The sequence below is a fragment of the Lygodium microphyllum genome, chromosome 1 (assembly GCF_053477565.2).
Source record: "Lygodium microphyllum isolate KBCC chromosome 1, Lygodium_microphyllum_v1.1.10, whole genome shotgun sequence".
Classification (NCBI taxonomy): domain Eukaryota; kingdom Viridiplantae; phylum Streptophyta; class Polypodiopsida; order Schizaeales; family Lygodiaceae; genus Lygodium; species Lygodium microphyllum.
The window spans coordinates 9,883,857-9,896,208 of record NC_141135.1 but is presented as its reverse complement, the minus strand read 5'-3'; positions in this window follow the sequence as shown (position 1 = coordinate 9,896,208).

The window sequence follows — 12,352 nt, the reverse complement described above, 5'->3', positions numbered from 1 at the left end:
ACATTTTTGTTTTATTTTGTGCGCTTGATTACGAGGTTTTGGGTGCCTATTTGTATTGCATATTCACCAAGCTTTCGGTCGCATATGTGCGTAGGTTATGTCGAATTTTCAGTAGGATGTGGTTTGCTTGGGGTGGTTTGGTCCAATCAATCTTGTCCTAAATCTTTCTCTTGCCGATGGTCTCAGTGGTGGTTTTGTTTGTGGGTCTTGCAGGTTTTCTCTTTGATTCCTAGTTTGTGAGTGTGGTTTTCGCTATAGTCTGAATGGCATCATCTTCTTCTTCTTCCCCTCCGATTGTGGTACAGCATGTTCCCCTCACAGTCCATGATTATTCTCTCCTTCTAGAGGCGGATTGCATCCGACGTGCAGGCCTCCGACCATTTGTTGCCCTCACATTGCCGTCGGTAGATGAGAAGCTTTGTTACTCCTTCTTTGCTTCTTATAAAAACCAGTCTGGCCTGGTTTATAATCGTACCTTCTGCTTATCTACAGCTAATATCCATGAAGCCTTGTGTTTGCCCCTTTCTGCTTCCTTTGTGCCCAGCGGTAACTAGTTACGTACTGCTGAAGAGATAGTTACGCTCTTGAAGAAGGAAACTTCTACCCCCTTGCTTCTCAATCAACTTATTAATAGTTCAGGGGTCTCTATTGCTCCTATCTCTCAATTATGTCAGTTCCTCCAGGACCGATTTATGACGAGTAAGTCAGCTTCTAAGTATCTTTCCAAGGAACTGTTCACAGCTTCTGTGAAGATCCTAGAGGGTGCTAGGTTCAACTGGGCAAGCTTCTTACTCTCCAAGATGGATCAAGATTTCCAGCGTGTACGGAAGGGTCAGATCATTAATGTTTCTTATGGTGCTTTCTTACAGCGCATTATCACTTTTGCACCTCCTCCTATGCAACCAAATTCAGAAGATGAGGAGTCCCCTGTTATATTTTCTCTCAAGAAACGCCTTCGTACAAAGGGTCCTTCCAGCCCTCTTGTACTTGCTTCCCCTGTACCCGCACCTGTTCCTGCTGTGTCTGGTAGTGCCCTTCCTTCTTTCCTCTCCTGTCCTAATTTATTTTTAGCCCAAAAGGAAGGACAAATTGATCAGCAGATGCCTTCATCCTTACATACTATATTATCTGGACCTATGCTTTCATAACTAGTTTCAACTGTCCAGTCCACTCTGGAAACCCCCCTTACCTCTTGTCTTCAGACAATGTATACCAGTGTTTATACTTCCTTGCAAGACAAGGTGGATTCCTTGACTAGTCAGTTGACTAAGGCACTGGAGGATTTGTCTGCAGAAAGGGCTACACTCGATGATATTAATGCTCAAATGACTGCTGCCACATCCTTAATGGATTCCTAGAAGGCAACTATCCAAGAGTTAGAATCTAAGGTTGCCAAGTTGGAAGAGGAGAATGCATCCTTGCAGCTTGAGAAAAATTCTGCCCTTGAGGAAATGGTCACTTTGGCTAGTAAACTTGGCACTAGTGAAGGTCAGTTGCAGCACTTTCAGGCAACTGTAGAGTCCCAACATAAAGTTATTGAAGAACTTAACCAAAAAGTGGCTGTTCTTTCTATTCCTCCTCCAACTCCTCTTGTCTCTTCAGTCATATCTTCCAAAGGAGAGCTTGATCAGTTGCACCATAAAGCTAAATTATGTGATGGGTTCTCCGCTAAAGTGGAATGCCTTCAGCAGAGGATGAACTGTGTGCAGGAAGATTTTACCCGCTATACTGAATTGGTGTCACCTCCTCCATCCTTTTGGATCAAATATAATCAGTAGAGGTTTGCCCTGTACATCTCTTTAAGCAATGTGGATTTGGAACCTCCAGAGGATGGGTGGTCAAATCTTTGGTCTGCGGGTCTCTTGAGAGCAGTTTTTGATAGATTTGTGGACGAGTTGGTTTCCCATGAGGTTCAATTATTATCTTTCATGTATCTTGTCAGACATTTGCAAATTCCTGATGAAGAGGACTTGAATGTTTATGTGGGGCATGTCATCTTACAGGCAGTCATGTATGTGTACTCAGTTGAGCTCCTGCTAGCAGATAGTTTGAAGTATTATCATGAGCAGACGACTTGGTGTAAGGGACATGCTTGGCATCCACCTTTGGAGGCTGATGCTTTGGAACCTTGTCGTCTTCGGAGTGTTTTCCATAAATCTGATATCTAGCCATTACAATCTCAGTTGTTGAGCTTTATTGCTGATCATCCGTTATTTACTGATTCCTTTTTCCAGGACCTTAATTTTCGTTGTTCTATCTATCTTTTGGATCCTGGTGATCTCCTTTCTTATTCTCTTATGGCGTATCGTTTCCCTTTTTATATTTCCCTTCTTTCCTCAAGTCCTGATACCATTCCGCTTTTATCTTTTACCCCTTTTGGATTTCCTCATATCCCTATTTTTACTGCATGTCCTTTTATTGTTGATTCTACATCATCACCTACCCCTTCTGACCCTCCACCTTCTGTTCCTCCTATTCCTTCTATTTTCTCAGTGGATTCCCTTCGTACCTTTTTGTTGAATTCTCCATCTTTGCCATCTTCCTTATCCCTTCATTTGCCTTCCTTTTATGATTTATATTATCCTCCTTTACAATGTTCTCCTCTCATTCCATTGCCCCCTTCATCTGATTATATCAATCTTCCTCCCCAGTCAGTGCTAGATACTCCAGGATATGACAATGACATACTCCGTCGAAGACAATGGATGCTACATGATTGTGTGACAGGACCGGTATTTAATTGGCCTCTCATTCTAGGGTCTTGGGATACATCTGCAGCATGTTCGAACTCTTATCTTCATTTTGCCAAAGTGCATGCTACTTCTGAGGATACCACTGTTAGCCTTGCAGCTCATTTTTGTTGGTATCTTGCTTTCATGCATCAGCAGTCAAAGATGAATACTCGAAAGAGTATCCCTCAGTTGCTCATCAATCCAAATGTAGACGTGACTATTGCTCAGATGGATGTTATGTACTACTTTGCACAGGCCTTCCCTACCAGGTTCCTCATCTTATTGGAAAGGATGTGTTGCTTACAGTTCCTCCAGAATGTGCCTCAGCATTTTGTTGATGAGAGTAAAGCTTTGGAGCGTTTAAAGCTTAGTATGCAGTTTAAGAAGAAATACCTTCATCCTACTTAGCAATGGAGCTTTTTTGTCATTGTATCATTCCTCCTTTATTAATGGAAAATTTCTTTCTGCTCTCCAATTTTTGGGGATCCATGCCATTCAGACTATATTTGTATATGGGTATTTTTTGTATTGGGTGATGTTTTTTTCAATTGTGTGGAGCTGATGAAGATGAAGCTGTGAAGATTGATGCAATTGGCTATCACATGGTTGCAGTTATAGATTTGGATGCAGAACTCTTATATCCTTTAATAGTTTGAGTTATTTTATTTTTTATAATATTGGAATGGTTTTTTTTTTGTGTTATTGGTTTCCCTTTCATATGTGTTTCAGATCCAGGTTATGAAGCTGATATGTTGGGGTTGTGATCAAAGTGGGTGATTTATGCTGAATTGAAGATTTTTTAAAGCAGATCATAGAGCTTTTATTCTTCCATTTTCTTAGGTTGCGAGGACGACGCTTCCTTATTAAGTGTGGGGATATATGTTGAATGTGGAAATGATTGGTTTTTGGGCTGATTTTTTGTTGTTTTTGTTGCTGAATGGTTGTTTTTTGTGGTTGATTGTTTGATTTTGAAGATGTTTTGAAGTGTTTGGAGTGGTTTGAGTATGTTTGAAAGGGTTTATGTTGGTTTTTGCTGAAATATGTTGTTCTGAAGAGTTCTGTAATTCTCTCTGTATGGTTCTGTAAGGCCTGATTTTCTTCTGTTTTGTTCTGATTTGGTTCTATTTTGGTAGTTGAGATGGTTGAATGAATGTTTTGAGAGATGATTGAGAATGTGTGAAAAGGTTTATGAGAGATTGAATTGGTTTTGTTTTGGTTTTTATGGGTTTTGTTGATCTTCTGTAAAGTTCTGTAGCTTCTGTGCTTCTATAGCTCTGTAGTCCTGTTGCTTTGTTGTTTTATGGTCTGTTCTGTTGTTTCTGTTGGGTGTTATGATGGATATATGGATGTTTTAGGAAGTGTTTTTGTCTTAGGAAAAGGATGAATGGAAGCTCTATCCAAGCTAATTGAAGTGAAGAAGTAACTACAGAAGATTCACAGAAGGTTACAGAAGGACAGTGACAGAAGCCAGATCTCATAGGACACTATGAAGTCTCTGGTGACCTTTCATATCAGACATACCTTTTGGGAGGTGTATCCACGACCTAATGAGGATTATTGAGAGTGATTATTGAGTGTTGTAGTGAGGATATGATGTACTATTGATGGAGAGAGAGAGAGAGAGAGAGAGAGAGAGAGAGTCAGAGATAGTCAAATCTATGAAAATAGTGTGATTGTATATGAGAAAGATTGAGAGAGAGAACTATGAAGACAATGAAGATGAAATATTATGTGATGTATTTCCATTCAAAGATGGTGTATTCCCTTGTGTTCTTTGTTATTTTGATGGAGATTATGAAGATGTTGAAGATTATGGTTGATTCTATCAAATCCGTGGGAGATATCTACTATGATGCTGCGTGAAGAATTGTTGTGTTCTTTGATTTGATAGTTAAAAGAATGAAATAAAAGCTTATTGATGTTACAAGATAGATTTTCTTGCAAGAGAATTCCCTTTTCCTTGGTGTTCCTCTTGGGGCTCCATCTTAGTCAATAAATCCTGGACAACCGAGTTGTCCTCATTTGATTGGTCAATTGCTTGCTAGGCAATTTATAATTACCCTAACTTGGCAAATTAGCCCCAAGGAAGGATGATGTAGCAGGATGACTACTTATCCTCTCGAAAATTAGACTTGTACTTAGAACTCACCAACCTTGTTCTAAGGAGTGGCAATACTATTTTGTGATTTAGACACAAAACCATGCGGCGTTGCAACTTGTTGCATGAGATATGTCTCAGCACCTAACTTGTGGGATTATTTCTCCCATCACACGGTATTCCTTGGTCAAGAATACCTTTGGTCAAGATGTAGGGTTTGGGAGTCCTCTTGACCCAATCCAAGCCCTAACCCTACTAGGCCGATAATGCTTTGGCCCTAGGGTTCCTAAATTCATACAGAAGTCTAGAATTTGGTCAATTGATCCTTAGGGTGAGAACCCTAGATCATTCTTGCATGAGCGTTTAGCTAATCCTAACGTTCCGTGAATGCGGGTAGGATCTTTGGGATCGAAAATATTAGGTCGGCAACCCAAGTGCGATACTAGGCAGAATTTTAACGTAACTTAACCCTACCTAGCACTTTGAGGTGATCGTCATATGCAATCTAATCATACCTTTATGATGTTCATGTGAGCTACTAAACTATAAGCGGATTACTTAGTTGATCCATCCAACCCACGAGTAAAGATGATCTTCCCTTTTTAAAGATTCAAATACTTTCTTCTAAATTTGCAAGTACTTTTTCCTAAAAGATGTAAGTAACTACAAGATAGGTGAGATGCATCATTCCATGAGAATATGCAAATTCAAGACCATAGACCTCTTTGCAACTATAGGATCTATAGTGATTTTTTCTTTTCCTTGCCTTATGCGACGTTGATTTACATTTAGAACTATTCTTATAAATCCTACATTTAATGCAACGAAATCAAAGCTATAATATTTTTAATGAAGATGCATTCAAACTTTGATAAAAGAACTCTATGCATGAGCGAATGCCATGAGTCCATCCTTGATTTAATCCTTCCTTTTATCACTTAACTCGACCTAAAATGTAACCATCTTTGTATGCAATTTGCAAAGTTCATAATTTCCTTTCCATGCATTGCGACTATTTGGACATCATTCAATGGGCATCTAAGATTATTTCATACACGAGTCACAACTAGGAAATTATTACCTAAGTGCATTATGTGTTAGTGTGCTATTCTTTTCACGAGGCAACAAGGATGCCTTTAGACAAATCCACCTTTTAACTTATGCAATATGCATTCAAGAATGCAACTACCATGACCATGCAAGTACTCGTCATGCAACTTAACTTGGTAATTCGATGCGAGTATATAAATTTTCTAATGTATTCAAACTTGCCTACGTGAATTAAAGACATGCTTAATGCATCCTTTCATGTGGGAATGTTATCGAAACCTAGGCATTAAGAATCGGGGCATTGTCCACTCGCGTACTTGGGTTGGAAGCTTTCGCATGTGCTCCTCTCGCCTTTTGTTTAGGGGCCATTGACGCAGTAATTTTGTTTCAGCAACTCTCCCTTGGGTCACTTTCGCGTTTCGAATCCTCTCTGTCCGAGATCTTCTCTTCCGCGTAGGACATGGCCCTTGCAGATACGGTTTTAAGAAAATGGGGGAAGGAACAGGTGAATAGGGCCTATGGAAGCTTCAATAGAAGCTTCCAATTAGAAGCTTCCAAGCTCTAAACACAGGGATGACGTGGAGAGAGAAAATGATTGGGAGGATGAAGACGACGTTGAGTGTTAACCCTCAAACGAACGAAGGTGGGAAATCCGAAAAAGCTAAAGCAGAAGACAAAGACAAAAGCCAAGGCATAGAGAAATGGAAGACAAAGACGCACAAAGAGAAGAGTCCTAAATAAGGGAGAAAAGCGCACAAGGAAAAGTGCAAGTCAAAAATTTTGTAAAAGAGCGCAAGCGCATCATGGTTTAATTCAAGGAGCGCCGGGCTCTCACCCGTGCAATTTGTAAATGTAGATGGGCAGTGGAAAGGAAGCTAGGAAGATAGAATGACAATGGGAAAAAGGGCCTAGGCTACGGCCGGCCATGTAAAAAGGGGAAAAGGGGATGACCGCCCAAAAGGGATTTAGGGTTTTGTATATAAAGTTGAAAAGTGAATGAGAAGCTCATTCTTGTGTGTGGCCAAAAGTAGCTCTCTTCTTCTTCTTCTTCTTCTTCTTCTTCTTCTTCTTGCTTGCTTGAGCTTGTGCTTGAGAGAGGGAGTGTGAGAGTGTGAGGGAGTGAGTGTGTGAGGGTGAGGGAGCGAGGAGGAGAAGCTCTCCATCTTCTCCTCTCTTCTTCTCTTCTCTTCTCTTCTCTTCTCTTGCTCGCGGCAATGGAGCTTGGAGCATGGAGCTTGAGGATGGAGCTTGCTTGAAGCTTGCACTTGGATTGTGGAGCTATCGGAGTGCGCGGGAGAGAAGGTAACTCGAACGGTACGAAGGTAAGCTCACTACACCCATAGATATGGATGGCGCGTCGGTTAGGTGAGAGATAGCCATTAGTGCTCGGCTTGGAACGCTTGAACAATAAGCGGTCTGTGGGCTTTGGCGGTTGAGTGAAAGCTCCCACATTTTGGTTCCATTGCCGGGACCAACGGATTCAAGCCTTGAGCGCTTGCGCGCTTCAAATCAAGCATTGGAGTAGGGTTTTCCCCCGAACCGGTACTTGAGATAGGTAGGAAGTGAGGGGGTTGAAGATGGTATTCGATCTCCTTAGCAAGTAGGTTTTTTGACTTTTTGAGATTTATGTTGTGAGATGGAGTAGTGTAGGTATTTACTTTGTGATTTGGATACATTTAGGATAGGAAAAAACAAAGAAAAAGAAACAAACAGTAGGGTTCTCTATTGTTGTATAACAGGCTAAAACAGGGAAATAGGGGCACAGATCCTTGGAGTGTCGTTTGATTCGAGCACCACAGTGGTTCCTGGCATGTCTGGCATTCCCTTATAGTGTCTTGCACCTATCTGGAAGGCGTTGTTCGATTCGGTGTAGTAGACGTCAGCCTAGAGGCATCGCGTGCAACTTGCGGCCCATCGTCCGCGTAGTCGGACTAGCTCGTCCGAGTCCCAGAATCGGACCCGACTAGTCCATAATCGGACTCTCGGACTCGGACGCTCGGACGACCGTCCGATCGGACCATCTTGTCCGATCGGACCATCTTGTCCGATCGGACCACTCGGACTCGAACCAATCCGTCCGATTTTGGTCTCGTCCGATCGAGAAAATCGGATCCACCCCTATCCGAATCGTAAAATCGGACCAGTCAAAATCGGACAAGCCAGAATCGGACCAGCCTAGAATCGGACCACCCTGTCCGATCCGATTCCCAGAATCGGACCACTTTGAAAATCGGACCACTTTTTTGATCCGACTCCCAGAATCGGACGTGACCAAAATCGGACCACTAGGCTGATCGGACCAACCCAAAATTGGACGTCCGATTTTGATAATCGGATTCTTGAAAATCGGACAGGTATCTAGAACACGACCCCAAAGGCTACGTAGAGCTAAAGGCACATCACAGATCCATCACTGGGCTAAAATTTAGAGCATGTAGTTCAAAATTTGGCTATAAACGGTCCTCCAAATTGTGCATGGATTTTACCGTAACGGCCCCGTGGGCCGGGGGGAATGCCCCCCCCCCCGGACCCCCGTAGAGGGGGCCCCCTCCGCTGACAGCCAACAGTTCCAGATCGTGGATAGCATAGTTCCTTTCATGGCTCTTCAGTTTCCTTGAAGAGTATGCTACGGGATGACCTTCTTGCATAAGCACGCATCCTAAGGCTAGTGTGTTAGCATTAGTTATCACTTCAAACTTCTTACTAAGATCAGGAAGTTTCAGGATGGGTGCTGATACCAAGCTTTGCTTTAGTTTGTCAAAGCTGGACTGTTCAGCAGGTGACCGTACAATTGATACTTGCTTCTTTAGTAGATCAGTCAGCGGCGTTGCAATCAAAGCATAGTTTTTTATAAAGACCATGTACCATCTTGTCAATCCAAGAAAACTACGTATTTCTTTGATAACAGTTGGTGCTGGCCACTCCAGAACACCTCTGACCTTGGCCGGATCTACTGAAATTCCTTCCGCTGATACAATGAATCCCAGATATTCAATCTATCGCTTGAAAAATGCACACTTCTTCTTCTTGGCATAAAGCTTGTGTGCCCTCATTGTCTCAAGGATGATGCGAAGCTGGGGTTCATGATCTTTTTCCTGCTTAGAGTAGACTAGGGTATCGTCAAAGAAGACGAGTACGAAGTCATCAAGATAGGGCCTAAAGATATCCTACATTAACCTGTTGAAGGTAGCGGGAGCATTTGTCAGCCTGAATGACATGACCAGGAATTCAAAGTGTCCATACCTTGTGCTGAATGCCATCTTTGGGATATCCTCTTCCTTGATCCTTATCTGATAATATCCAGACCTGAGATCAATCTTAGAGAAGATCTTCGCACCTTGAAGGCGGTCAAGAAGTTCATCTATTCTTGGGATGGGGTATTTGTTTTTAATGGTTGATTGATTCAACCCTATGTAGTCAATGCATAGCCGAAGCGTTCCATCTTTCTTCTTCTAGAACAGCACTGGAGCTCCCCATGGCGAACTGCTAGGATGGATGTAGCCTTGGTCTAACAGTTGCTTGAGTTGCTCCTTCTGCTCAATCGCTTTCGGGATGGACATCCTATATGGTCTCTTTGCAATTGGTGTAGCTCTTGGCGCTAGCTTGATTTCGTGATTGACTTCCCTTTGAGGAGGAAGTTCAGTCAGCTCTTCAGGAAATACATCTGCGTATTCCTTTAACCATGAAGGTTCTTCCCTAGATTCCTGATCTTGATCTAGCTTATTTAGCTTAATCAAATAGACAGGTAGCCCTTTTCTAACTCCTTTTATTATCCGTGTTGCTTTTTCCAATTGAAATTTTGGCTTCCCAGCCTCTCCTTGAGTTGTGACTAGTTCCCCTTTAGAATTTCGAAACGAGACTTGGCCCTTTCCACAGTGAATGTGGGCATCATTGGGTATTAGCCAATCCATTCCAAGCAAACATTCGTGGACACCTAGGTTCATAACCCTAAATCTGACTGAAGTTGACTTTCCACCCAGTAGGAATTTCACCTTAGCAGTTTGCCTGGTACTTGCGACCATTTGCTAATTCCACAAAGGTAGGTGCATCTATTGTAGCTATTCCTAATCTTTCTGCACAGACTGGTGAAATGAAGGAATGTGTACTGCCACAATCAATCAAGGTTTTGAAACTTTTACATTGATAATCCGATGGTGTTTGAATCACCGAGAATTGGCGATTCGGGCCTTTCTTGTGAAGAGCAGCATGAACCGTTGCCCTCTCAATGTCAGCTTCCATGGATGGATCTTCCTCATCACCCACCTCCTTGTTGGCAACACTGGAGGTTCTCCCTCTGGCCATGACGGTGGATCCTTGGCCATGAACGGTTCCTTGGAATGGCCCTTGACATTGTCCTCTACTAAGCTTGGGACACTGCCTTTTAAAGTGACCTGGCTCATTGCAATGGAAACAACAGAGATTGTGGCCATTACCTTGTGTAGGAACAAAATTGTTAACAGCGTTCGCCCTAGCTTTCTTCCTTTGTCCCTGGCTTTGGCCATGTGCTCTCTTGGTCTGAGATCTAAACATTTCCTTGTTCTGATCCCTGTAAGACCAAGTCCTATTATTTCTTGGCTTGGAATGTACCTCATGTATTTTCGGTGCAGCTCGAATGAGCGTGTCTTGAAGGTTTGTTGGGCACATTGATTCCAGGTGGGTGTTTATGCCTAGGTTTATTCCGGCACAAAACTTTGACACCTGTTGTGTCATGTCTAGCGTCGAGCCCAGATGAACTACTTTACGCAGAAACATTAGGGTCGAAGTGGATTTACACTGCACTTGGTTCAAGAAGAATGGGAAATGAGAGGGATGTGAAGCTCGACCTCTCTGCCCGTAAGGCATAGTCCCATTCCATTCCCCTAAAACTGTATAAAACGGGACTCTAGCACTCTAGATTCTAGGTCATTGTTACCTTGTTGTCGATTCCTTTGAGAAAAGTTCCCGGCCAACCGGGGCCACCCTTTCGTAGGACGGACCCAGGGTCACATCCACCACACTTTCCTCGGGTTGCTTTAGTTATCTAATTACCTATCACATTTAGTTTGACAAGCAAAAATAGCCCTGGCACCCAAGCATCCTCCTGCTCCAAGTAGCATCCACGAAGAGACCTCTCGCTGCAGGTTCGATCCACGTACCTGGCACGGCTAACAACCCCCTTAGATAGGGTCAGGCACACAGTCGGGGGTAACTAATGCTGCCTCTCCCTACAGGCTTTCAACCTGAAGCATTAGTTATTTTTCTGGCATTAGTTCCTTGATCAAAGAAGTACAAACAATGCTCCTAAGTGTACAATCAAGAACATTCCAGTGGCCGTTTGTACGGCCAACTACTAAGGTGTGAATCCTTCTCTCTGAATACATCCATCATTCGATCGGGGATCAATCACGACTTGGCAAGATCCCAAGGGTTTCGTAAGCTGAGTTGCTTGTTACCCTTTTTTCCTGGGTTAGGGTTTATACCCTATTGACCCAATTTGTCACTACCTTAGGTATCCTTATATCTTAGTCAATAAATCCTGGACAACCCAGTTGTCCTCACTTGATTAATCAATTTCTTGCTAAGCAATTCATAATTACCCTAACTTGGCAAATCAGCCCCAAGGAAGGATGATGTAGTAGGATGACTACTTATCCTCTAGAAAATTAGACTTGTACTTAGAACTCGCCAACTTTGTTCTAAGGAGTGGCAATACTATTTTGTGATTTAGACACAAAACCATGCGACGTTGCAACTTGTTGCATGAGATAGGTGTCAGTACCTAACTTGTGGGATTATTTCTCCCATCACACGGTATTCCTTGGTCAGGAATACCTTTGGTCAAGATGTAGGGTTTGGGAGTCCTCTTGACCCAATCCAAGCCCTAACCCTACTAGGCCGCTTTGGCCCTAGGGTTCCTAAATTCATACAGAAGTCTAGTATTTGGTCAATTGATCCTTAGGGTAAGAACCCTAGATCATTCTTGCATGGGCGTTTAGCTAATCCTAACATTCCGTGAATGTGGGTAGGATCTTTGGGATCATAAATATTAGGTCGGCAACCCAAGTGCGATACTAGGTAGAATTTTAACGTAACTTAACCCTACCTAGCACTTTGAGGTGATCGTCATACGCAATCTAATCATACCTTTATGATTTTCATGTGAGCTACTCAACTATAAGCGGATTACTTAGTTGATCCATCCAACCCACGAGTAAAGATGATCTTCCCTTTTTAAAGATGCAAATACTTTCTTCTAAATTTTCAAGTACTTTTCCCTAAAAGATGTAAGTAACTGCAAGATAGGTGAGATGCATCATTCCATGCGAATATGCAAATTCAAGACCATAAACCTATTTGCAACTATAGGATCTATAGTGACCTTTTCTTTTCCTTGCCTTATGTGACGTTAATTTACATTCAAAACTATTTCTTGTAAATCCTACATTTAATGCAACGAAATCAAAGCTATAATATTTTTAATGAAGATGCATTC